This window comes from Triticum aestivum, chromosome 6A, assembly GCF_018294505.1.
Source record: "Triticum aestivum cultivar Chinese Spring chromosome 6A, IWGSC CS RefSeq v2.1, whole genome shotgun sequence".
In the NCBI taxonomy this organism is placed as follows: domain Eukaryota; kingdom Viridiplantae; phylum Streptophyta; class Magnoliopsida; order Poales; family Poaceae; genus Triticum; species Triticum aestivum.
In genome coordinates, this window is record NC_057809.1 from 24,437,117 (window position 1) to 24,452,466 (window position 15,350).

The following is a 15,350-nucleotide window of genomic DNA, read 5'->3' on the forward strand; positions in this document are numbered from 1 at the left end:
GGTGGGGGCTTACAGAGGATGGCTCCGGTGGTGGCGAGGGAGGCAGTGGTGGCGAGGGAGGCAGGGGCGTCTCCGGTGACGGCGAGGGAGGATCCGGTGGCGTCGACGGCGGCTCCGGTGGCGTTGGAGGTCGTGCGGCTCCGTGGCGTTGGGGGCGGCTCCGGTGGCGTCGACGGCGCACGGCTCTGGTGGCTCCAGGGGCGTCGATGTCGGCATGAGACGGCGGCGAAGTGGGGCGACGGCGAATCGGGGAGACGGCGGCGGGGTGGGTCGAGAGATTTGGGGGGCAAGTGGTGGCCGGGAGGGGAAACGGTTTTTTGGTTAAGTCAAAACTAGCGGTAGCGCGTTTCGCAAAACGCGCTATAGCTAAGGTAGCTATAGCGCTTTTTCCAAAACACGCTACTGCTATACATATGTAATTTTCTCTCTTTTTATTTCCTTTTATGTTTCTATAGCGGGGGTCCTAGAAACGCGCTGCAGCTGCGTTAGCTATAGCGCCTCTTACTAACACACGCTACAGCTAAGCCTTTCTCTATTTTTTGCTTTTTCATTTATTTTGCTTTACATTTTATTTTTATTTTCTTTCTCCTTTTTCTGTTTCTTTCATTTTCATTTACTTTTCTATTTGTTTTTCATTTTATTTTATTTCCATTAGCAGTAGCGCTGTTATAGGGAAACGCGCTGCTACTCATGCCCTAGTGGTAGCGCGCTTCCTGCAAGGCCGCTACTGCTATGCGTAGCCCATCGTTCCAGCAATGGGAATATTAGTAGTAGCGCTTTTACGGGCACACGCGCTACTGCTAGGATCGTATCTGCAGCACGGTTTATTCTGAACCGCTACTGCTATCTAGCACTAGCGCCCTTTTTTAACCCGCGCCGTTGCTAAATTTCTGTGTATAAGGTTTTCCCTAGTAGTGCTATCAACCGGAAGATTAACTCCCAGCTGAGTCAAGTGATTACGGTACCCAGACATTCTGAGTATATGCTCACTGACAGAACTATTCTCCTCCAACTTGCAGCTGTAGAACTTATTGGAGACTTCATATCTCTCAATCCGGGCATTTGCATGAAATATTAACTTCAACTCCTGGAACATCTCATATGCTCCATGACGTTCAAAACGTCGTTGAAGTCCCGGTTCTAAGCCGTGAAGCATGGCACACTGAACTATCGAGTAGTCATCAACACGCGACTGCCAGGCATTCACAATGTCTGCAGTTGCTGGCAGAGGTGGTACACCCAGCGGTGTTTCCAGGACGTAACTCTTCTGTGCAGCAATGAGGATAATCCTCAAATTACAGACCCAGTCCGTGTAATTGCTACCATCATCTTTCAACTTTGCTTTCTCAAGGAACGCATTAAAATTCAACGGAACAACAGCACGGGCCATCTATCTACAATCAAACATAGACAAGCAAGATACTATCAGGTACTAAGTTCATGATAAATTTAAGTTCAATTAATCATATTACTTAAGAACTCCCACTTAGAAAGACATCCCTCTAATCCTCTAAGTGATCACGTGATCCAAATCAACTAAACCATAACCGATCATCACGTGAAATGGAGTAGCTTTCAATGGTGAACATCACTATGCTGATCATATCTACTATATGATTCACGCTCGACTTTCGGTCTCAGTGTTCCGAGGCCATATCTGCATATGCTAGGCTCGTCAAGTTTAACCTGAGTATTCTGCGTGTGCAAAACTGGCTTGCACCCGTTGTAGATGGACGTAGAGCTTATCACACCCGATCATCACGTGGTGTCTGGGCACGACGAACTTTGGCAATGGTGCATACTCAGGGAGAACACTTTTATCTTGAAATTTAGTGAGAGATCATCTTATAATGCTACCGTCAATCAAAGCAAGATAAGATGCATAAAAGATAAACATCACATGCAATCAATATAAGTGATATGATATGGCCATCATCATCTTGTGCTTGTGATCTCCATCTTCGAAGCACCGTCATGATCACCATCGTCACCGGCGCGACACCTTGATATCCATCTTAGCATCGTTGTCGTCTCGCCAATCTTATGCTTCTATGACTATCGCTATCGCTTAGTGATAAAGTAAAGCATTACAGGGCGATTGCATTGCATACAATAAAGCGACAACCATATGGCTCCTGCCAGTTGCCGATAACTTGGTTACAAAACATGATCATCTCATACAATAAAATTTAGCATCATGTCTTGACCATATCACATCACAACATGCCCTGCAAAAACAAGTTATACGTCCTCTACTTTGTTGTTGCAAGTTTTACGTGGCTGCTACGGACTTAGCAAGAACCGTTCTTACCTACGCATCAAAACCACAACGATAGTTTGTCAAGTTGGTGTTGTTTTAACCTTCGCAAGGACCGGGCGTAGCCACACTCGGTTCAACTAAATTTGGAGAAACTGACACCCGCCAGCCACCTATGTGCTAAGCACGTCGGTAGAACCAGTCTCGCGAAAGCGTACGCGTAATGTCGGTCCGGGCCGCTTCATCCAACAATACCGCCGAACCAAAGTATGACATGCTGGTAAGCAGTATGACTTATATCGCCCACAACTCACTTGTGTTCTACTCATGCATATAACATCAACGCATAAAACCTGGCGAGGATGCCACTGTTGGGGAACGTAGTAATTTCAAAAAAAATCCTACGCACACGCAAGATCATGGTGATGCATAGCAACAAGAGGGGAGAGTGTTGTCCACGTACCGTCGTAGACCGAAAGAGGAAGCGTTGGCACAACGCGGTTGATGTAGTCGTACGTCTTCACGATCCGACCGATCAAGTACCGAACGTACGGCACCTCCGAGTTCAGCACACCTTTAGCCTAATGACGTCCCTCGAACTCCGATCCAGCCGAGTGTTGAGGGAGAGTTTCGTCAGCACGACGGCGTGGTGACGATGTTGATGTTCTACCGACGCAGGGCTTCGCCTAAGCACCGCTACAGTATTATTGAGGTGGACTATGGTGGAGAGGGACATCGCACACGGCTAAGAGATCAATGATCAATTGTTGTGTCTATGGGGTGCCCCCTGCCCCCGTATATAAAGGAGCAAGGGGGTGCGGCCGGCCATAGGAGGAGGCACTCCGGAGGAGTCCTACTCCCACCGGGAGTAGGACTCCCCTCCTTTTTCCTAGTTGGATTAGGACTTGGGGGGAAGGAGGAGAGAGGGGAAAGGAAAGGGGGGGCGCCCTCCCCCCCCTCCTTGTCCAATTCGGACTTGGGGGGGAAGGGGCGCGCGGCTGCCCCTTGGCCGCCTCTCCTCTTCCTCCACTTGGGCCCATAAGGCCCAATAACCTCCGGGGGGTTCCGGTAACCCCTCCGGTACTTCGGTAAAATCACTATTTCACCCGGAACACTTCCGGATATCCAAACATAGGCTTCCAATATATCAATCTTCATGTCGCAACCATTTCGAGACTCCTCGTCATGTCCGTGATCACATCCGGGACTCCAAACAACCTTCGGTACATCAAAACACATAAACTCATAATAAAACTGTCATCGTAACGTTAAGCGTGCGGAACCTACGGGTTCGAGAACTATGTAGACATGACCAAGACACGTCTTCGTTCAATAACCAATAGCGGAACCTGGATGCTCATATTGGCTCCTACATATTCTACGAGGATCTTTATCAGTCAGACCGCATAACAACGTACGTTGTTCTCTTTGTCATCGGTATGTTACTTGCCCGAGATTCGATCGTCGGTATCTCAATACCTAGTTCAATCTCGTTACCGGCAAGTCTCTTTACTCGTTCTGTAATACATCATCCCGCAACTAACTCATTAGTTGCAATGCTTGCAAGGCTGAAGTGATGTGCATTACCGGGAGGGCCCAGAGATACCTCTCTGACAATCGGAGTGACAAATCCTAATCTCGAAATACGCCAACCCAGCAAGTACCTTCGGAAACACCTGTAGAGCACATTTATAATCACCCAGTTACATTGTGACGTTTGGTAGCACACAAAGTGTTCCTCCGGTAAACGGGAGTTGCATAATCTCATAGTCATAGGACCATGTATAAGTCATGAAGAAAGCAATAGCAACATACTAAACGATCGTGTGCTAAGCTAACGGAATGGGTCGTGTCAATCACATCATTTTCCTAATGATGTGATCTCGTTAATCAAATGACAACTCATGTCTATGGTTAGGAAACATAACCATCTTCGATTAACGAGCTAGTCAAATAGAGGCATACTAGTGACACTCTGTTTGTCTATGTATTCGCACATGTATTATGTTTCCGGTTAATACAATTCTAGCATGAATAATAAACATTTATCATGATATAAGGAAATAAATAATAACTTTATTATTGCCTCTAGGGCATATTTCCTTCACGTCCATCACGTGTGGGCTGGCACCCCGCCGCCCCCATTCGTGCGCGACGAGGACCAAGGGGAGCAGGCCCCCTACCATGCGGGGCTGGCGGCTGCCATGCAAGAAAGCAAAGAGTACGAGCGGCGCAAGGCGGCGGCGGAGGAGGAGGCGGCGTACCAGGCGCGCCTTGTCGGACGCCATCGCACTCTCCGCTTCTGGCAACTGCGTCGTGCCGTCGTTGATGCTGTCGTCCCCCGTCAATCCCGAGCTGGTGCCATCACCGGATCTGCTGACGCCCCAACGGTACACTTGAAAGGAGAGGTGCGCGAGTGGGTCAGCGCGCCACCCATCTGGTTTGGGGCGACGACGACGCAAGAGAAGATCTACGTCGAGCAGTGGCGAAAGCGCTGGCTGATGGATGAGCATTGCGAGGGCGAGCGCCCTGAGCAGTGGGAACGTGACACGGGGGAGAAGCAACGTGAGGCGGAGGAGGAGGAGGCGTCGGGCCCGCGCAGCCCAGCCAGCGGCGGTCACGCCTGCGCTGCAGGACGTCGCCACAGCCTGCAAGACGGCGTTCCCCTGGGCTGGCCCGGCGCCGAAGCTCGTCAACCTCACCTGCCCCAACACTGACGACGAGGACTCCTAAGGCAGTGCGCCTCTTCCTCGTTTTTAGTTTTATTAAATGTTTTTAATTAATGTAAAATGTGGATGCATGGACTCTCGCCAGCATTTATGTTTAATTACGTTTTTTATTTCAAAATATTTGTGTTATTGACTTTTTCATCGGCGACCTAAAAAATGTGTCGTGCCAGCATTAGACACAAGCGCCGGTCCCAAAGCAAAAGCGGATATGAATGTCCGCTGGGCCGACTCAAACGAACAAAATGCGGACAAATGGTGCCTCCGTTTCGATCGCCCGGTTGGAGTTGCTCTTACTCTTTATACCAGGTTCCGAACAACGCACCCACACCAAACTAATCTTCTACTTTCTTAAGCAAGAGTTGTCCTAATCTTATCCGTCAAGAAGTTAAAGATATAATAGAAGTTCTCAATGAATTTTCAATTGAAAAGTACATAGTCATGCCTTCTAACATCGATGCTTCTATGAACGGCCCTTCAAATAACTGAAAGGTACCATTGCGAAAAAGAAGAGTGTCTTCCTGATAGATCACTGCTGCTGCCGCATGAGTGTCGACGCCGCCATGGCCTCCTTTCCTCCGCCTCCAAGTGCCAATGCGGCCCCCGCTGCTTCCATCGCTGGCCGCCGTTGTTGTCGGGCAAGTCTATGGCAATCGTCGATCAAGATCGGCCCCCTGCCGTCTCCCGCCACATATCTTCGACCGCGCCGAAGAAGCCTCATGCTCTGAGGAAGGCGAAGAGCGATGTTGTATCGGCCAGCTCCCCCTTCATGTTGTCATCGTCTTTGCCGCAAATATGTACGGTGACGTACACAAACATGCCATCGCCCTACACAAACGAGGATGATTACTTGGTCGAACGCCAACAATATCTACGATGATGATTTGATAGGTAAATATATTGTGTACTTCACACAATCATTGTACACGTGATTTGTTATAGTGCTTATTTGTTCAAAATTACGATATTGTAGTCATCATTTATATATGGAGTTGATGAGCAATGCGGTAGGCATGGATGACATGTCTTTCTCCACTTCACTGAACTTATTGAGTTCAGTACCAAATAGCAGTCACTGAGGGTGACAAAGAATTGAGTTCAGTACCAAAGAAGAGACAAAGAATTGAGTTCAGTACCAAAGAAGAGACAAAGCAACTTCAACAACGATGAGGACAAAGCATTGGTCCTCGCGTGGGAGAGTGTTAGTCTTGATCCAATAGCAGTCACTGATGAAAGCATGAGAACCTACTGGAAGCACATTTCAAATCATTATGATCAGAATGTCACTAGCCCAATCCCAATATCATTAAATTCATTCCAGGGTCGATGGGGCTTCATTCAGGAATATTGCAGTCATTGCACAGGTTGTGTTAGTAATGTTCATCGTGCGAAACCAAGTGGAATGACAAAGGACATGTTGGTGAGTATTTTCTGTGCATATTATTCTTTGAATTGTTTATCCAAAATTCTAATATGACATTGCTAACTTCTCAGATGAGATAGTTAAACGGCATGTACAAGCAGAGGGATCCCAAAAATAGGTCCTTTTTGGTTTACCACTGTTGGGCGTTGCTGAAGAGCAATGAGGAGTGAAAAAATAGGAAGACTGTGCAGCTAAATCCAAGAAGGATAAATAAAATTCACAAGATAGCGATGATGATGATGATCTGGAAGAAGTGGCAGATACTCCTACTACTCCCGTCATCCAAGCAAAAAGGCCACCTGGAAGGAGAGAAGAGAAAAATAAACGAAAGAATGAAGACGATGCAGGTGTGTTCAAGTGTATTGTGGAAGATATATGGATAGACGGGTAGAGGAGGAAGTGGTGGCGTACTTTTACATGCTAAAGGCTGGACTATAGTATACATTATTTTTTATCGCCATATCGCATGCTAGTTCATCGGGCTGCCATGTTTCACACTCCTCCGTCGTACTAGTATTCAAGTGGAAAACTAGAGTATGCTGCACGGTTCTTTGCTCCTACTTAGGTCATCGACAACAATTATATTTCCTTTCGCCCACATGTGAGACAGTCAGCATCCTTTCGCCGAAATTGGAGAAGGCATGAGGTGGGACAGAGCTGAAGGTAATGGAGGAGCACAAAGTGACAATCGAAGAAGAGAAACTGAGAGCCTTTCAAGAGGAAGTGCAGACAAAAAAGATGGAGCAAGAGTACAAGATCATGTTGCGGGCTTGACCCAGAAGCGATGCAATATCTACAGATCATGAACTCACAAATTTTAGCATCAAAGCTGGATGTGGACAGGGTTTTGGGACTAGCAACGGTGGTGGAAGTCAATCGTGATGATCTACAAGTGATCTTCATATTTATCATTTTCTTTTGTTTATGTCCTTTTCATGAACCATATATCGTATGTTTCATCTTCATGTTTGAACCATTTGATTAAGCCTACTTCGGATTTATTATGTTTGAATTATTATCAACTCTACGCGAGTTTGATCTTTTTTCGCACATACGCAGAGGATGCGTATCTTTGCATTGATAGGAGAAGAGTTTTACAACATGGGGTTACAAGAGCTCACTAAGTCATGTACGCAAGAAGGCACGGAAGTGAACTAGGAGCAGAACATACATGGGGTGCTCAGCCCCACGAGCCTACAAAGCTATCCCTCGGGATTGATGTTGTGCAGTCCGGTCTACCATTGTTTTAGTTACTACAATGATATTTAGGCATATGCGTGTGTAATTTGCATTTTTGTTTAATAAAAAATAGAAGAATGAAATAAGTTTACAGAATCTGACAAAAGTAGCTCTCAGAAAACTTGCACTGATATTTATTTACAAACATCTCGTAAAACCAGTTTTATACTCTCTTTGTTTCTAAATATAACAATTTTTAGAGATTTCAATACGGACTACATACAAATGTATATATATATTTTTTAGAGTGTAGATTCACTTATTTTGCTTCGTATATAGTTCATATTGAAATCTTTGAAAGGACTTATAGTTAGGAACGGAGGGAGTAGAAGGTTTTTTAAGAGAGGCGTTGGAGTTGCTCTAACTTACGTGCACATGAAATCAATTTATATATCTATACCCCTAATAATAAAGGGGCTATTGCTTCTGGCGGTACGTCACCAAAATCGCACTCAAATTTGCAAAATATTATCCCCCAGTGTCACCTATAAGTGAAAATAAAACATTTCACACAGCGGAATCCCTGCCCGGCCCATGTAATAGGAACAGTCTATACTGCACTCTGTGCGCTAGGAGAAGACACAACACGCTGTTTGGGCCGGCCCATGTCTCGGCAGCCTACTTTTTAAATTTCGTTTTGCTTTTCCATCTTCGCTTTTATTACATTAAATAATTTGGGAATTCAAAAAAAGTTTCAAAAATTAAGAAAATGAGAATTTTGAGATAAAATTTTAGCAATTCGTAAATTTTTGTGGATTCAAAAAATGTTCGCATAATCAAAAAATGTTCGCCATTTTGCAAACAAATGTTCGGAAATCAAAAAATGTTCATGATTTTTTTAAATGTATTAAAAATGTTAATGAAATCAAATAAACTTTGGTCAAGTCAAAAAATATTCATGACTTGAAAATGTCCTAAAAATTCGAAAAACTATTCGTAACTTGCAAAATAGTTTGTTGATTCATAAAATGTTTGCTGATTCAAAATATGATCATGCATTTAAAAAAACATCAAATCAAAAAATTTGTGAATTTCAAAATTATTTCCACCAATTTCTAAAAAAAATGTCCATTAATTCTTGTCGGGACCCCGATTTCAAATCACATCGATCTAGCCGGTAACACCTCATATCACTTTGCGGCCTCATACACGGTATCCCCGCCATGGGTGTCGCCTTACCCTGGCCCGGGACCGTTTGCGCCTTTTGGCTCGCGTATATGATTGTGTCGCTAGCATCCATATGACAGAGAAACCCGGGCCGACATGGCTAGTCGTGAACCCAAAGCGGCACTAATCTATGGGAATAGGCATACATGATTCACATCGAGCGTATCGGTCAGCAGCGTATGAATCCGGGCTGTAGCATTGGGCTAACAGGACTCCGGGGAACCCGGGCTGTAGCAGGCTAGGCAAGACTCCGGTTGTCACCGCGTGACATTTCCCCGAAGGGACAGACACTGGAGCGAAGTGAAACACATGCCGGCCAGTCAAGTGTCCTGAGCAGTAGTGCTGGGCTAGCAGGACTCCGGTGAACCGGGCTGTAGCGGACTACTATGGCTCGAGGAAGCACTAGACTACATTTCCCCATAAGAGAGACTGCCAAGGATAAACAACTAGATTGTCAGATCCCACACATAGCAATACACGTCACACGTACGCATAACATGCAAGTATGTGTTGTACAACATGGCATCACAACATAACGCAAACTCATATAGATAAAGGCTTAGAAGAGCCACATAGCATAAATACAAACAGGGGTCACATGACCCATCATTCAGAGCATACAAGCAACGGAAGCATTACATGTCTGAGTACAGACAACTACAAAAGAAAAGGGCTGAGAAGCCTGACTATCTACAAGACCCTCCCAAGGGTACAAGATCGTAGCTGAGGTAACAAGCTACTCGTCGAAGTCCAAGTGGAACTACTAGTAGGACAGATGTCTCATCTACAAAACATAAACAAAGCAAACGTGAGTACAAAGGTACTCAGCAAGATTTACATCAGATTCTATCATATATGCATTTGTATCCAGAAGGTAATGTGGGGTTTAGTTGCAGCAAGCCAGCTTTGACTCAGTGGCTATTCTGTTCTACGACAATGAGAAACTTCTTTGAGATGAGGCAGCGCACACGAGTCCACTAATCACCACATCAATACACTACTATGGATTCATCCTCGTCTTTCTACGAGAAGGCCATCCATAGCACTCACACCTGTCTTGAGCATTTTAGAGTATCCACTTTAAGTTGTCTATGTACCACGTAAGCATCCAAGAAGTCCATAACCGAGGACACGGCTATTCGAATAGATCATGATAACCCTGCAGGGGTGTACTTCTTCACACACGCTCTCACCACTTATCACCATGTACACGTCATGTATCTCGGCAACCTTCAAGCGGAAGCCTGGCGAGGGTGTCGGCCACGACCTAACTAACCACGCAAGACTCTAGTCCAGGTTTATCGCCTATTCGGGTTCCATCCGCAAGGAGATCCGGCCGAGGTTTCACTCACGGCCCCAAACGATGTGTACAGGGTTCCCGAGCCCACCATCCGGGTGCCACTCGGTACACCGGGCCACGTGTGCCTAGTCTGTCCCAAGTCCACCCTGCCGGGTGCCACTCGGTAGAAAAATAGCACTACCTACAAACACCAGAAACTATTTGCAACTCCTAGACAGAGATCAAGGCGGTTAATAAGTCGAGAGAGCTTGGAGCACCCGGAGCCCAATGTGTGGTAGTAGCTAGTCATTGGACAACTTACACAGAACTCAGTTCTTAAGGACGGTCCCAATGAGACAGCCCACCATGTACTCCTACATGGCCTCTCACCGCTACCTTTACCAAATCGTGTTCACACGCTTAACTCTCAGCACCAGAACATATCATAACACTCCAAGTCATTCCCGATGAATCAGACCTGACACAACTCTAAGCAATAGCAGGCATGGCATGGTAGGAACAAAACATGGCTCAATCAACTCCTACACATGCTAGTGGGTTTTAACTATTTACTGTGGCATTGACAGGTCATGCAGAGGAATGGGTTCAACTACCGCAGCATAAAATAGCAGTTGAATCGTTGTTGTCCTAATGCAATAAAAGAGAGCAGGAGCGAGAGAGTGGGATTGTATCGGAATGAACAAGGGGGGTTGCTTGCCTGGTAGATCAACAGGGGGCACTGCTTCACTGATAGGTACTCTCAAACACTTCCGGAGCAGGACCTATCGAGAAGGAACAGTGCCAACAATCAATACACAAGCATATGCAACAATCTGATGCATGAACATGGCATGAAGATGTGATGCTGTTTGAGCTAATGCAACTAGTATTCAAATTGAATGAAGTCCATTTGAACCAAGGGTTCAAGTGCAACTCCAAATTAAGCTCTTATATATGCCATTTATATGTTTTCACCTATACAGCAGGTATAAGTTGTTTTGTCATGCATGAAACTGGTACAGATGGAAAGATTGATTTTTTCTGATAATTTTTCATATATAAATTATTTCAATCTGAGCTACGGTTGAATTTCTATGAATTTTTCAAGTTTATACCATTTTCTGGAATTTCCTGATTTATTTTAAAACTAGAAAAAGATATATTGCGTCAGCACTAAGTCATGGTGATGTCAGCATTGACCAAAGTCAAATCTGACTGGTGGGATCCACCTGTCAGTGTTATAGTTAATTAACAGAGGTTAATTAATTGTTAAACTAATCCTAAACTAGAATTAGCAGGGCCGGGCCCCACCTGTCATTGAGCCAGGGGAGGTCAAACCCCCTGGTCAACTGGGGCTAACGCGCCGGCGTTTAGCCGCCAGCGGCAGCAGATGCGGCGGAGGGCACGGGATCACCCTTCCGGCGACCAAAAGGACGGCGGAGAGCACCGAGGCATAGCCCGCGCTCGTCCGCACCGAATGGAGCAAGTGGGGGAGGCGGGGGCGGGCGGAGCTCGCCGGAGCGAAGCTCGGGGCGGCGGCCGGAGCACGGCCAAGTGTGGGCGAGGGCTGTGGTGCATGGGAAAGCGAGCGGAGAGGCTCTACGGCCTCCTGGCGTCACCAGGAGCACGATGACGCGCGCGGGAGCGGCTGGCTCGGCCTCTGGACACGGCGGCGCCATGGCCGGCGGCACGGAGCTCTCGGCTCTGGTGGCTAGGTGGCTAGAGGAGGGGATCGAGCACGGTTTAGGGGGGAAAAAGATCGTGGCCTCACAGCGGTTGCAGGGGCCGTAGAAGCGGGCTCGGGGAAGCTCGGATGGCGGCAAATCGACGGTGGAAATCCACGATGGCCGACGAGGAAGACGAAGACGATGGCGTCGTTTCAGGCGTCCCGTGGGCGCGTGCTTCGTCTTGGTGCTTCACGGCGCCGAGGAGGACCCGTTGGACAGGGCAGAGGGGCAAGGGAAGCACGGTGGCTGCGGCTACGGCGTGCGGCGGCGACGGCAGCGCTCGGGTGCGGGCGAGAGAGGGTGACAGAGGAGAGGAGGAGCACGGGGGAAAGTGAGAGGGGGTCGGGGAGGCTGCGTGGCGACGTCGAAGGCCTCCAGCAGCGAGCGGGAAGCAGGAGGTGGCCGGCGCGTGCTCACGCACGCCGGGAACACGCGCACCGTCCTCCTGGCAGGAGGTAGGCGACGACTGGCGTCGGCCAGTAGTGTTGGGCAGGCACAGGAGCTGGGCCGCCAGCTGGGCTGCCAGGTAGGTAAGGCCAGGTGAGCTTTTTCCTTTATTTGTTTTCTTTTCTATTTTCTGACCTTTCTTTTGATTTAATAAAAATACTAAATCAATTAATTTTCTTCTGACAAGTTTTGCAGGGGCCTAAGGGATTATTCCAAAGCCCCTCACCAAAATTCAGAATTATTGGACAATATTTTATATATATATATATTTATCCAACGCAAATAATTTCTGGATTAATTCCAAATGTCCAAAATAAATATTTATGAGATCTTGATAATATTTATTAGAATTTTAACTCTAACCAATATTTTCAGAGAGCAACATGAACATTTTCTTGGACCCTTTTGGAGCAATTTTTATCTGGGTTATTTCCAGAAATAATTTCTGAGGGTTTCACAAATCCCCATTTCAAATTTAAATGGAATTTAAACATGATGCCCACATGACATAGCTAGCCTAGGTCATACCAGAACTAGGGATGGGACAACTCGCCCCCACTCGAAGAAATCTCGTCCCGAGACTCAGGAGTCGGCGGGAAGAAAGCGGGGTACTCAAGTCGAAGACGATCTTCACGCTCCCAAGTAGCTTCTCTCTTGGAATGATGAGACCACTGAACCTTGAGAAACTTGATGTTATGACGTCGGGTGACACGCTTTGCTTGATCAAGGATGCGAACAGGTACTCTCGATATGTGAGGTTATCTTGGAGATCAAGCGTTTCATGGTCCACTCCGCGGATGGGATCCGAGAAACAATGCCTGAGTTGAGAGACGTGGAAGACATCATGCACTCTGGAAAGATGTGGGGGTAGTTCCAACTGGTAGGCAACCTCTCCTCGTTTAGCGAGAATGAGAAAGGGACCAATGTAATGAGGAGCCAACTTGCCCTTGATACCGAATCGATGGGTACCCTTCAAAGGGGTAACCCAAAGGTAAGCTTTGTCGCCAATTTCATAAGCCACTTCCTTATGACGACAGTCATACTGGCTCTTTTGACGAGATTGGGCTGTTTTCAAATTCTCACGAATGATGCGAACTTGCTCTTGTGCCTCCTGGATCATATCCGGTCCAAAGAATTGTCTTTCATCGGTTTCTGACCAGTTCAAAGGTGTTCGACATCTTCGTCCATACAGAACCTCAAAAGGAGCTTTCTTGAGGCTGGATTGGTAGCTGTTGTTATAAGCAAACTCGGCGAAGGGAAGACACTTCTCCCAATCCATACCGAATGAGATAACACAAGCTCTAAGCATGTCTTCAAGAATTTGGCTGACCCTTTCCACCTGACCACTTGATTGAGGGTGGAAAGCGGTACTGAAGGAAAGATGGGTGCCCATGGCAGTTTGGAAACTCTCCCAGAAATGAGAAGTGAAAAGACTACCACGGTCTGAATTGATCTCTAGTGGAACACCATGAAGTGACACTATTCGAGAAGTATATAAGTCAGCGAGCTGACTAGCAGTGATATTCTCTCGAACAGGTAGGAAGTGAGCCACTTTGGAAAGACGATCAATGACTACAAAGATAGCATTATTCCCTTTCTTGGTCCTGGGAAAGCCGGTGATGAAGTCCATACCAACTTTATCCCATTTCCACTCAGGAATAGCTAAAGGTTGAAGGGTGCCAGCAGGCCTTTCATGCTCTGCCTTAACGCGACGACAAACGTCATAGTTAGCAATAAACTGAGCAATTTCTCTCTTCATCCTAGTCCACCAGAACCTCTGGCGTAGGTCTTGATACATCTTAGTACTACCGGGATGAATCGTGAGAGGAGATTCATGCGCCTCCTTAAGGATTAATTGTCGAAGATGTTGATTCTTGGGAACCACCAAGCGACTCTCAAAGAAAACAACACCACGATCATCTATAGAGAAACTACCACCAACTCCCTTGTTAATGTTTCTCTTGATCCGAGAAATTCCCGTATCCTGCTTCTGGGCTTCTATGATATGATCCACAAGAGTAGATTTCGCCACCAAGGTAGAAAGGAATCCATGAGGAGCAATGTGAAGGTTAAGCTTACAGAATTCCTCATGAAGAAGTGGTTGGCCCTGCTGCAACATGAGATTGTTGCAATAGGACTTACGACTTAGCGCATCAGCCATGACATTCCCCTTGCCTGGGGTGTAGGTAATCCCTAAGTCATAATCTGAGATCAAGTCCAACCAACGTCTTTGCCTAAGGTTCAAATCTTGTTGGGTGAAGATATACTTGAGACTCTGGTGATCAGTGTAAATCTCGCAACGTTTACCAAGAAGGTAATGTCGCCAGGTCTTAAGTGCATAGACTACGGCTGCAAGCTCTAGATCATGTGTAGGATAATTCTCCTCATGTGGATGCAACTGTCGAGATGCATAGGCAATCACATGGCGATCTTGCATAAGAATGCAACCTAGTCCCTGTCGTGAGGCATCACAATAGATAATAAAGTCCTTAGTGAAGTCCGGTGGCACAAGTATGGGAGCAGAAGTCAGACGTCTTTTCAGCTCCTGAAAACTGTGCTCACACTGTGGGGACCACTCAAACTTTTTATCTTTCTTGAGAAGTTCCGTGAGAGGTTTGGCCACTTTGGAGAAGTTCTCAACGAAGCGGCGACAATAACTGGCTAGACCAAGGAAACTCCTTACTTGCTTAACTGTTTCAGGCGGAGTCCAATCAAGAACGACCTGAACTCTTTCGGGATTGATAGCAATGCCCTTACCAGAGATTACGTGGCCGAGATAGGTCACTTCTGGCAACCAAAATTCGCACTTGGAGAACTTGGCATAAAGGCGGTGCTCTCTGAGTTTTTCTAGCACAAGTCTAAGATGTTCGGCATGATCTTCCTGTTGGGGAACGTAGTAATTTCAAAAAAATTCCTACGCACACGCAAGATCATGGTGATGCATAGCAACGAGAGGGGAGAGTGTTGTCTACGTACCAACGCAGACCGACTGCGGAAGCGATCACACAACGTAGAGGAAGTAGTCGTACATCTTCTTCCCGATCCGACCGATCCAAGCACCGTTACTCCGGCACCTCCGAGTTCT